Raw genomic sequence first — 12,925 nt, forward strand, 5'->3', positions numbered from 1 at the left:
GGCACAAGTCATCGAACTTACGGGCATACTCAGCAATAGTCATATCCCCTTGTTTCAACTGCATAAGCTCCATCTCCTTAGCATCTCGTGCTGCTCCCAGAAAATACTTTTTATAAAATTTGTCCCTAAAGATATCCTAAGGAATGTCATTTTCATTCTGTTGTAGCAGTCGCTGTATCCCCTGCCACCAGTACTCAGCTTCTCCCTCGAGCATATAAGTAGCAAACTCCACGTGTTGTCCATTCGGAACATGTTGCACTCTTAGTGATCGTTCAATACCTCGAAACCAATTATCAGTGTCAGTCGCAACGAGTGTACCCTTGAACTTAGGCGGATTAACCTTCAGAAATGTCGCAAGGGTCATAGGTCTTTCAGGATGCCCTAAGTTGTTCTCATCATTCCCATTATCTTCTCCGTATTCATTCTCGTTCCCATTTCTCACTCCGAGATGTTCAACAGCCCTAGCCGCTGCTACAGCAGCTTCACGCACTACTTCAGCCACGTTGTTCATGGTAGCCATAAACGTTTCCTGTTCCTTCTCGTAGTTAACATTAGGAATTCCTTCCCGTACGCCTCGTCTCCGTGAACCCATTATAGTCTTGTTCACACCAAACAATCATTGTTAAGGTGATCAGTCTTAACACTTCAAGTCAAGTGTGAACATTCCCAAAATGAAAACACAGAAACAATCATGCAACATATATCACTGGGATATCCTATATGCATGACACACAACAGAGTATGCAATGAAGCATAGTCAGTCTACTCCCCAGGCTCTACTGGAAACGAACTGCTCTGATACCAAATTGTAACGACCCAATTTTCAATATGTCTAGATCATACCGGAAACTGAGCGCCACCAATTTGTTTTCCTAATTATTATCTATTATTTATCATATGAGCCTGATTCGTTGTTAAACGCGTAGTTAATTTGCGTGGTGTATTTTTTTTTTTTTTTGAAAACGTTTGGATTAATAGACAGAATCATTTATAATCAATTCACAAGTAATAACAGATAAAGCAGTTATAAATAACCACACAAAAATACGTCACAAGTAGTTGACAACATTCGGTGATTCAGCCTTTATTAGCATATAGACTGTTAGTTAGAACACCCCTAGATATAGCTAAATAATATCTATGTACATATATATACATACAACATCCCAGGTCCTGACCTGTTCAAAAGGTCCCTAAGCTGGCACCTAGGCTAGCCTAGACTCTATACTCACCTAGTCCCTCTAAACTACTAAAGCGAGGGAAAGTACGTTCTAGGTCTTCAAAACTCAAGTCAAGTGGAATGTCATCAAAAGATAGAACATCATCTGCTACTCCTCTGCACGATCAGACTTTTCCACAGGACGTCTCTCTGGTACCTCATGAAGTAGCCACACAATAGGAATCTCGTACACAGGATTTAGGTTAAAGTGCGCATATGAACGGGGTGCAGACGTTGGCTGGTCTCACAGTATATACATATAATCAGAGAACGATATTCACCCTAGACTAAGAAGACTATCTAGAGCAGAATCCTCTTCTTGTGAACGGTCATCAGCGAACTATGGTAAGGTACTCTTACTTCCATCTGAAGGGGAAAGGGAGAGAGAAGGGGTAAGAACTGGGAAGTTCTTAGTAGGGTCGGGGTTATTAGTTATGTTCATTTATTTGGGGTCGATTAGTAGACGAGTAACATAATATAGCGAAGCAGTAAACAGAAGATAAAGATAGAAAGAGAAAGTAGAGAGAACAGAAAGCAGAACACAAACAAAAGAATACAAGAAAATAAAACACAGAAGTAGCATACGAGCAGACAAACATAAAGAAGTAGATCACACACAGAAAGGAATGCAACAGAGAATGATGCGCAGACAAGAATGATGCATGTCTAGCCCTAGCGCAGGCCATGAGCTCATGTGTCGGTTGGCTGCCTGCAATCCCGACATTTATCCGGTCACGAGTAATCCCGATTTCCCGAATACGATTTTCCGTTCCTAAATAAATGCGCATATAATAATAGCCGCTCATTTGAGACAGCCTCTGCTTACTGCAGGAAAATATATATATACTCTGCTCTGCTCTGGGGAAGCGGAAAATAGCTGTAGGTAACTTAGTTTCCCTACAGAAGCTCTGGGTTGCATTAAGCAACTAATATATATTAAATATAGCTCTGGGTTGCATCAAGCAACTAATATATATATATATATATATATATATATATATATATATATATATATATATATATATAAATATAGCTCTTTATTATATTACTCTTCTCTTTATATCTCTTTACTCTGTTCTGGTTTCTCTTTTCTCTGTATCTCTTTACTCTGTTTTAATTACTCTGTTCTCTGTATCTCTTTTCTCTTCTCTGATTACTCTTTTCATCTGTATCTATATTACTCTTTTTCTCTTTATCTCTTTACTTTACTCTGGTTACTCTATTTTCTGTGTTTCTCTACTCTGCTCTGATTTCTCTGCTTAACGTATGTATTTAAAGTTTATGTAAATTTCGGTATGAATAGTTCGCCTGTCCCAAGTATAGGTTCATTAAGTCTATACTGAAACAGTTTAACTTTTCATATAATACCTAACCCTAGTCGCAACTCAAGGACTAAGTATGTTGCCCTAGTTCGTTCACTAATTTCTGTCTGTTTTTCTGTTATTAAAACCTTACAGACTTTTCTTTAGTTTTTATCTTTTCTTCAACTTTTTATCTTTCTTTTATCTTTGCCTCACTAATATGTTCTTACCACTCCCTAAGTATTTTATGAAGGTAATTATGAGATTCTGCGCTTAAAGTTGTCTTTCTAAAACTTTTACAGAAAACTGCCTTTTTCGCATTATTTTATTATTTTTATTAAAATATTATTTTTAATTAAATATTATTATTTAATATTTTATTATTATTTATTATTTTATCATTAAATTTTCGAAAATTACCTTGCCTTTACCTTTTAACCTTTAAAATTAACTTTTTACCCCGGTAACTTTTAATATTTCTACTTTAACCACCCTAACTTTCAGAAATTACAAAATAACCCCTCAAACACCAAAATATTTACTTCCTTACCCTTTCTAAGATCTAAAAGGTGTTCTTCAATGTTCTTCACCACACTCAAAGTGTTCTTCGTGTTCTTCGTATATTCTTCAGATTCTTTCTCTGTTTTTACCCGTTTTTCAGTCTTTTTAGCAACCGATTTTTACCATAATTCAAAATAAAATTGCAGCCACTAAAACCCCATATTTTCTACATGATTTTAACACAAATTGAACCCCAATTTAAGGTCTAGGGTTCGTTTTTCCAGCAGCCATGAAGAACACAAATTCAAAGTTGAATATCATCAAATTTCATCAAATTTTCACCAAAATTTCAACAAAAATTACTCATACAAACAATCAATTTCAAGCACAGCCAAACCATATCATAATCACACAACTCAAACACAATCAATCAAGATTAAATTCATCAATCCCTACCTGGTTTTGCTGCTCCTAATTTGGTTAAACTTTCAGGTGGTCCTTAAGCACTTTTTCCTCCTAAATCACATCAAGAACAACTTTAAATCCAAAAACTCTCAATTGACCAAATCTCACTCAGTATGTTAGGAAGAGATATCTCACCTTAGACTTGCTGGAAATTCATGTTTCTTGGCCTTCAAGTCAAGTTAAGCATGATTCCTAAGGAAGAACATCAAGAAAACACATGTTTTGCATGGTTTTCCTTGAAAACCGAATTGAAATGGGAGGGAGACAGCCATCTCACCTTATTTCCATCCTTGATAAGTTACATGGTTATGTAGAGGAAGAAAAGAGGATCATTTTGGTGAAATCGGAGTTTTGATTTGAGTTTTAGTTCAGAAGAAATCAAGCTTTGAAGATTAAGTGTTCATGAAAGTTTCTCTCTTTTCTCTCTTGTTATTTTCGGCCAAAATGATGAAATGAGACAGCCTTGGAGGTCTTGGGGGTGTAAGGTGAGTTATGATTGGTTGGCTTGGAGGTGGATTAAAATAATATTAAAATATCTCTAGTGTACAACTACTAAAACTAGGTGTACCAGAACACTCGTAAAAACATCTCGAAAAATTATTTTCTGAGCTACTAGCATAAATGACACTAGTAACATATTTATTATGAGAATAGAACATGTATAATGAGGCCTTAGCATTGCTAAAGTCATCAGAGAGTGCTGGTGCTAAGCTGTACCAGTAAACCGTAAACCCGGTTAAACCGATTTTCTGTTTTTAACAAAAACAGACTAGGTAACCTTATAATATCATTCAAGCATTTTCTAATACTAATATAATGATAATATTATACTATTATCTCTCTCCTCTCATGAATCGAGTCCGGTTCGTCAAACAGAGACTATTTACGAAAATCAGAATCAAAACTGCCAACCGATACGGTTCAAAAACTAGGTTCTTCGCGATTGCATTATCGAGCTTGCCTCAGAGGAGGTTCTAGCTTAAGGATGACATAATGATAATGAGGATTGAGATACTTGATGATATAGCAGAGGTGTTCCCTTTACTGATCTTCCGGAGAAATCCGTACTTTCAGAAAAGATCTCATGTACTCGAAAATCAGGGTTGTTACACTTATGTATCAAGTGGTAATACTTGAAAATAAAGCATTTAGAAGTCGTAGCTTTGTTATCAACTCATGGGGCAAAGCACCCAAAAGGAGAAGCTAATAAGAAAATCAAAAGCTTGTTTCAAGGAAGAAATATAAGAAAAAGATTTCATAAATTGAGCTAGATGGAAGCATCAATCATTTACATTTCTTTTGTGATTGTAGCATGCTTAGAAAACTAGCTTACCATGAACATTGAGTTGCTATTCTTCTTGCCTTGGATTGTCAATCTTTATTGCATGATTCTTTTCTTGCTTGGGGACAAGCAAGGTTTAAGTTTGGTGTTGTGATGACATGTCACCATGTCATGTTTTTTTATGCTTTTTCATTTGTTTTCAATAGATTTTATGCACTTTCTTGAGCCATAAGCAAGCCAATTGGGTAGATTTTCATGTTTCCTTTGATTTAATCAACCATAGATGAATTAATGGAATTTCATGAGGTTTTATGCTATAATTGTCATATATTATGAAAGAATAAATATCTCATGATTTTGAGCATAGCTTTGATGTATTTGGTTGATTAATGATAGGTGAAGAAAGCTTGGAGAAAGGTTGAAGCAAGAAGGAATGGCTAGGAGGAAAAGAGAACAAAAAGCTTGAGCAAAAGTTTGCCCCAAACTTTAGCTCAAACTTTTGGAATAAGTGAAAATGAACCAGGGAGCAAAAAGCTTGACCAAAAGTTTGCCTCAAACTTTTGTGCAAACTTTTGGGCAAAAAGCTTGAGCAAAAGTTTGCCTCAAACTTTTTGGCAAACTTTTGGCATCACAAATCAACACCCTGGAGAGCAAAAGTTTGCACCAATATTTGCCTCAAACTTTTTGGCAAACGTTGGCGCCACACCAACACACCCAGGGGAGAAAAAGCTTGCGCCAACGTTTGCCTCAAGCTTTTTGGCAAACGTTGGCGCCACAAGGCATACAAGGGGTATACTTCCAACAAGAATAACTTGAGCTACAGAGCTCCAAATGAGATGATTCAAAGAGCAATGGAAAGTAGGAATCGAGAGCTTTCCAAGCATATATGGCACTGCATGGTGGACACTAAAATTGAGGGAGAAAACTGCCCCGCAATGAGCATAAACGAACATGGTGCAACCTGCAGTGAGGCCAACTGACCTCTGCACCTTCGACGGAGTATAACTCGAGCTGTAGAGCTCCAAATGATGTGCTCCCAACGGCATTGGAAAGTAGACATCCAGGGCTTTCCAACAATATGTAATAGTATGGGGTGGACAATACGTTTGAGCCTCCAAAACTGGCGTTTGCACCACGTTTGAGGCAAACTTTACCTCAAACGTTGGGCACCAAAGCCAGCGACCCTGTCCTCTTCAAAGGAGCATAACTTGAGTTGTAGATGTCCAATTGAGGTGATTCTAATTGGGTTAGAAAGCTGACATTCAGAGCTTTCCAACCATATATAATAGTCTATAGTGGGCATAAAATTGACAACGTTGACAAGAGGACAAAGTAGCGCCATGAGTGTGCAAGGGGGGCCAACGTTGGAGCAAAAGTTTGACCCCAAACTTTTGCCCCAACGTTGGTATCAGCAAAAGAGGGTGGCTGATGTGAAAAGTTTGAGTAAAAGTTTGCCTCAAACTTTTACTCAAACTTTTACTCAAGCTTTTAAGATTCACAACCCGGTTCACATTGGTTCTCTCTCCAACTCCAAGAGCAATCAACCAAGGCTTCTATCAACCCAATTCCATCAAGAGCAAGGGCCCAATTGACGCCACTCAAAGGCACAAGAGATAGTTAGAATAGAAATTTCATTTTAATTGTAATTTGTTTTGAATTTCATTTTCATTTTGTAAAAATGCCTATAAATAGGTATCTGTTTCATTTTATAGAGGAGAGCTCCACTAGGGAGCATTAGGAATACAGAACTCTCTCTCTTTAGTTTTTCTTTTTGTTTTGAATCTTGGGTTGAGAATTGAAGAAATTCTATTTCATTCTCACTTTGAGATTTCTCTTGTTCTTCTTCTACAAAATTTCAGTGAATTAAGGATTTGAATCAACACTCTGTTTATTGCTTTCATCTTCATTTCTTTTGCAAATTGTTCTTTATTGGATCAAGGAAGGAATTGAGATCTAGACTTGGTCTCTAGTCTCATCCAACCCCTGAGATCTTCAACTTTCCTTTAGTTATTGCAATTGTGCTGCATTTCACTTTCTGTTTGGTTCTTCAATTTAATTTACATTAAGCTTGCTGCAAATCTCATTTACATTGCCTGCACAATTTTAAATTCCTCTGCAATTGCTCTAAATTCTGATTCACTGCAATTTTTCCTCTCTATTTACATTGCTCTCAGTTTACTTTCCAGCAATTTAAATTTCCAGTTGCGTGATCTATTGTTCTCTTTAATTTCCAACACCCCAGCCCCTTTACTTTTCATGCAATTTACATTTCTTGTCATTTAAGTTTCAGTTATTTTACTTTCTTGTTCTTTAAGTTACTGTCCAATCTACTTTCTGCACTTTAATTTTCCTTGTCATTTACTTTCTGCTGCATCAATTATCACTCAAATGTTAGCTTGACTAAACTAATCACCCACTAAAGTTGCTTGATCCATCAATCCCTGTGGGATCGACCTCACTCCCGTGAGTTTTATTACTTGATACGACCCGGTGCACTTGCTGGTTAGTTTTGGATGTTTTGGAGAAATTTGTTTTTCCACTAAAATATCCATCAATAGGAGATTTCCAAGCGACGCGTACGCGTGACCCATGCGTACGCGTCGATGCTCTCACGTGGCTCACCTAAAGGAAAAACACTGGGGGCGATTTCTGGGCTTCCCAGGCCCAAATCCAACTCAGTTCTAATGCTGTTAAACCCAAGGATTGAAGGGGGATGAAAGAAAAGGAAGTAGGGAGTGACTAATGAGCGGATAATTTATACGCTTTTTGGCATTGTTTTTAGTATGTTTTTAGTAGGATCTAGTTACTTTTAGGGATGTTTTTATTAGTTTTTATGTTAAATTCATATTTCTGGACTTTACTATGAGTTTGTGTGTTTTTCTGTGATTTCAGGTATTTTCTAGCTGAAATTGAGGGACTTGAGCAAAAATCAGATTCAGAGGTACAAGAAGGACTGTTGATGCTGTTGGATTCTGACCTCCCTGCACTCAAAGTGTATTTTCTGGAGCTACAGAACTCAAAATGGTGCGCTTCTAATTGCGTTGGAAAGTAGACATCCAGGGCTTTCCAGAAATATATAATAGTCCATACTTTGGCCGAGTTTAGACGACGCAAAAGGGCGTTGAACGCCAGTTCTACGCTGTAGTCTGGAGTTAAACACCAGAAACACGTCACGAACCAGAGTTGAACGCCAAAAACACGTTACAACTTGGCGTTCAACTCCAGAAGAAGCCTCTGCACGTGTAAACTTCAAGCTCAGTCCAAGCACACACCAAGTGGGCCCCAGAAGTGGATTTATGCATCAATTACTTATTTTTGTAAACCCTAGTAACTAGTTTAGTATAAATAGAACTTTTTACTAGTCTTTTAGACATCTTATGATTTTTAGTTCATCTTTGGATCATATTGATCACGTTTGGGGGCTGGCCATTCGGCCATGGCTGAACCTTCATCACTAATGTATTTTCAACGGTAGAGTTTCTACACTCCTAGATTAAGGTGTGGAGCTCTGCTGTTTCTCATGATTTAATGCAAAGTACTATTGTTTTATATTCAATTCAACTTATTCCGCTTCTAAGATATCCATTCGCACCCAAGAACATGATGAATGTGATGATTATGTGATGCTCATCATCATTCTCACTTATGAACGCGTGCCTGACAAACACTTCCGTTCTACATGCAACCAAGCTAGAATGAGTATCTCTTAGATATCTAATACAGGGGACCGAGTCCGAGTTATTAGTATCTTCGTGGTATAAGTTAGAACCCATGGATGGCCATTCCTGAGATCCGGAAAGTCTAAACCTTGTCTGTGGTATTCCGAGTAGGATCTGGGAAGGGATGGCTGTGACGAACTTCAAACTCGCGAGTGCTGGGCATAGTGACAGACGCAAAAGGATAGTAAATCCTATTCCAGTATGATCGAGAACCTCCAGATGATTAGCCATGCCGTGACAGAGCATTTGGACCATTTTCACAGAGAGGATGGGATGTAGCCATTGACAACGGTGATGCCCTTACAGAAAGCTTGCCATGGAAATGAGTAAGACTGATTGGATGAAGATAGCGGAAAAGCAGAGATTCAGAGGAACGAAAGCATCTCTATACGCTTATCTGAAATTCTCACCAATGAATTACATAAGTATTTCTATCTTTATTTTCTGTTTATTTATTCTTATTTTCGAAAACTCCATAACCATTTGATATCCGCCTGACTGAGATTTACAAGGTGACCATAGCTTTCTTCATACCAACAATCTCCGTGGGATCGACCCTTACTCACGTAAGGTTTTATTACTTGGACGACCCAGTGCACTTGCTGGTTAGTTGTGCGAAGTTGTGAAGTTATGTTTGGTCTATGGTATTGTGCACCAGTTATTGGCGCCATGCCAGGGAGAGAACGAACAACAAATTTTACAACCTCAGAGTAACAATTTCGCATACCAAGTTTTTGGCGCCGTTGCCGGGGATTGTTTGAGTTTGGACAACTGACGGTTCATCTTGTTGCTCAGATTAGGTAATTTTCTTCTTGTTTCAACTTTTATTTGGTTTTCAAAAACTTTTTCAAAAATTTTTTCTTTGTTTTCATTTTTCTTCAAATAAATTTTCGAAAATATATATATATATATATATATATATATATATATATATATATAATATTTTCAAAAAAATAAAATATTTTTTCTTCAGAATTTTTAAGAATGAATTCTAGCGTTTCATGAAAAATGTTGGAGCCTGGCTGGCTGCAAAGCCATGTCTAAATTCTTTTAGACTGAGGCTCCCAAACCATCATCACAAGAGCAAGCTAGTTGTTCCTAATCCCTCTACTGTTGTATGACTGATGTGTATTCTAAAGCTTGGCTAGCTAGTAAGCCATGTCTAACCCTCAGATTGGAGCTTTAGACTGAAGAGCACAAGATTCCTGGAATTCATATTAAAAATTTTGGAATCCTTATTTTTCTTTTTCACATTTATTTTCGAAAAATCCAAAAAAATCATAAAATCATAAAAATCAAATATATTTTGTGTTTCTTGTTTGAGTCTTGAGTCAATTTCAAGTTTGGTGTCAATTGCATTTTTTCTAAAAATTCTTTGCATTTTTTCGAAAATTCATGCATTCATAGTGTTCTTCATGATCTTCAAGTTGTTCTTGGCCAGTCTTCTTGTTTGATCTTCATATTTTCTTGTTTTGTGTCTTTTCTTGTTTTTCATATGCATTCTTGTATTCATAGTGTCTATACATGAAAAATTTTTAAGTTTGGTGTCTTGCATGTTTTCTTTGCATATAAAAATTTTCAAAAATATGTTCTTGATGTTCATCATGACCTTCAAAGTGTTCTTGGTGTTCATCTTGACATTCATAGCATTCTTGCATGCATTCATTGTTTTAATCCAAAATTTTCATGTATTGCATCATTTTCATGTTTTTCTCTTTCATCATTAAAAAAAATTCAAAAATAAAAAAAATATCTTTCCCTTTTTCTTCTCATAATTTCGAAAATTTGGATTGACTTTTTCAAAAATTTTTAAAATCTAGTTGTTTCTTATGAGTCAAATCAAATTTTCAATTTGAAAATCTTATCTTTTTCAAAATCATTTTCAAAAATCATATCTTTTTCATTTGTCTTATTTATTTTCGAAAATTTTAAAAATATTTTTCAAAAATCTTTTTTCTTAATTTTATATCATATTTTCAAAAATATCATCAACAATTAATGTTTTGATTCAAAAATTTCAAAGTTTGTTACTTACTTGTTAAGAAAGATTCAAACTTTAAGTTCTAGAATCATATCTTGTGATTTCTTGTGAATCAAGTCATTAATTGTGAATTTAAAATTCAAATATTTTTCAAAACTAATTTCAATCATATCTTTTCAAAAATATCTTTTTATCTTATCTTTTTCAAAATTATATCTTTTTAATCATATCTTTTTAAAAAAAAATATCTTTTCTAACTTCTTATCTTCTTATCTTTTCAAAATTGATTTTCAAATCTTTTTCAACTAACTAATTGACTTTTTGTTTGTTTCTTATCTTTTTCAAAACTACCTAACTAACTCTCTCTCTAATTTTCGAAAATCTCTTCTCTCTTTTTTAAAAAAAAATTCTTTTTAATTAATTAATTGTTTCAATTTTTAATTTTAATTTTAACTTTTTCCTAATTTTCGAAAATCACTAACCCCTTTTCAAAATTTTATTTTCGAAAATCCTCTTTCTCTCTCATCTCCTTCTATTTATTTATTCATCTACTAACACTTCATCTCACCCAAATTCGAACCCCCTCTTCCATCTGTGTTTGAATTTTCTCTTCTTTCCTTCTTTACATTACATTCTTTTCTTCTTCTACTCACACAGAGGAACCTCTATACCTGGGTAAAAAAAAGGATCCCTATTATTATTATTTTTCTGTTCCCTCTTTTTCATATGAGCAGGAGCAAGGACAAGAACATGATGAATGTGATGATTATGTGACGCTCATCATCATTCTCACTTATGAACGCGTGCCTGACAAACACTTCCATTCTACATGCAACCAAGCTAGAATGAGTATCTCTTAGATATCTAATACAGGGGACCGAGTCCGAGTTATTAGTATCTTTGTGGTATAAGTTAGAACCCATGGATGGCCATTCCTGAGATCCGAAAAGTCTAAACATTGTCTGTGGTATTCCGAGTAGGATCTGGGAAGGGATGGCTGTGACGAACTTCAAACTCGCGAGTGCTGGGCGTAGTTACAGACGCAAAAGGATAGTAAATCCTATTCCAGTATGATCGAGAACCTCCCGATGATTAGCCATGCCGTGACAGAGCATTTGGACCATTTTCACAGAGAGGATGGGATGTAGCCATTGATAACGGTGATGCCCTTACAGAAAGCTTGCCATGGAAAGGAGTAAGACTGATTGGATGAAGACAGCGGGAAAGAAGAGATTCAGAGGAACGAAAGCATCTCTATACGCTTATCTGAAATTCTCACCAATGAATTACATAAGTATTTCTATCTTTATTTTCTGTTTATTTATTCTTATTTTCGAAAACTCCATAACCATTTGATATCCGCCTGACTGAGATTTACAAGGTGACCATAGCTTGCTTCATACCAACAATCTCCGTGGGATCGACCCTTACTCACGTAAGGTTTTATTACTTGGACGACCCAGTGCACTTGCTGGTTAGTTGTGCGAAGTTGTGAAGTTATGTTTGGACCATGGTATTGTGCACCAGTTTTGGCGCCATGCCAGGGAGAGAACGAACAACAAATTTTACAACCTCAGAGTAACAATTTCGCATACCAAGTTTTTGATACCGTTGAAGTAGATCCAGAACCTGAAAGGACTCTAAAGAGGAAACTAAGAGAAGTTAAAATACAACAATCCAGAGACAACCTTACAAGAATTTTCGAACAAGAAGAGGAGATGGCAGCCGAAAATAATAATAATGCAAGGAGGATGCTTGGTGACTTTACTGCACCTAATTCCAATTTACATGGAAGAAGCATCTCCATCCCTACCATTGGAGCAAACAATTTTGAGCTGAAACCTCAATTAGTTTCTCTAATGCAACAAAACTGCAAGTTTCATGGACTTCCATCTGAAGATCCTTTTCAGTTCTTAACTGAATTCTTGCAGATCTGTGATACTGTTAAGTCTAATGGAGTAGATCCTGAAGTCTACAGGCTCATGCTTTTCCCGTTTGCTGTAAGAGACAGAGCTAGACTGTGGTTGGACTCTCAACCCAAAGATAGCCTGAACTCTTGGGATAAGCTGGTCACGGCTTTCTTAGCTAAGTTCTTTCCTCCTCAAAAGCTGAGTAAGCTTAGAGTGGATGTTCAAACCTTCAGACAGAAGGAAGGTGAATCCCTCTATGAAGCTTGGGAGAGATACAAGCAACTGACCAAAAAATGTCCTTCTGACATGCTTTCAGAATGGACCATCCTGGATATATTCTATGATGGTCTGTCTGAATTAGCTAAGATGTCATTGGATACTTCTGTAGGTGGATCTATTCACCTAAAGAAAACGCCTACAGAAGCTCAAGAACTCATTGACATGGTTGCTAATAACCAGTTCATGTACACTTCTTAGAGGAATCCTGTGAGTAATGGAACGCCTCAGAAGAAGGGAGTTCTTGAAATTGATACTCTGAATGCCATAT

The 12,925-nt window shown here is 36.4% G+C and overlaps 1 non-coding gene across 1 annotated transcript; it reads right to left on the minus strand.

Moving 5' to 3' along the window:
- Positions 1–12,582: 12,582 nt before the first annotated feature.
- Positions 12,583–12,690, minus strand: LOC112788769 (small nucleolar RNA R71). Its single transcript, XR_003196118.1, has one exon. It is a non-coding gene; the product is annotated as a small nucleolar RNA R71 (small nucleolar RNA).
- Positions 12,691–12,925: the final 235 nt, after the last annotated feature.

This window comes from Arachis hypogaea, chromosome 20 (assembly GCF_003086295.3).
Source record: "Arachis hypogaea cultivar Tifrunner chromosome 20, arahy.Tifrunner.gnm2.J5K5, whole genome shotgun sequence".
Lineage (NCBI taxonomy): Eukaryota > Viridiplantae > Streptophyta > Magnoliopsida > Fabales > Fabaceae > Arachis > Arachis hypogaea.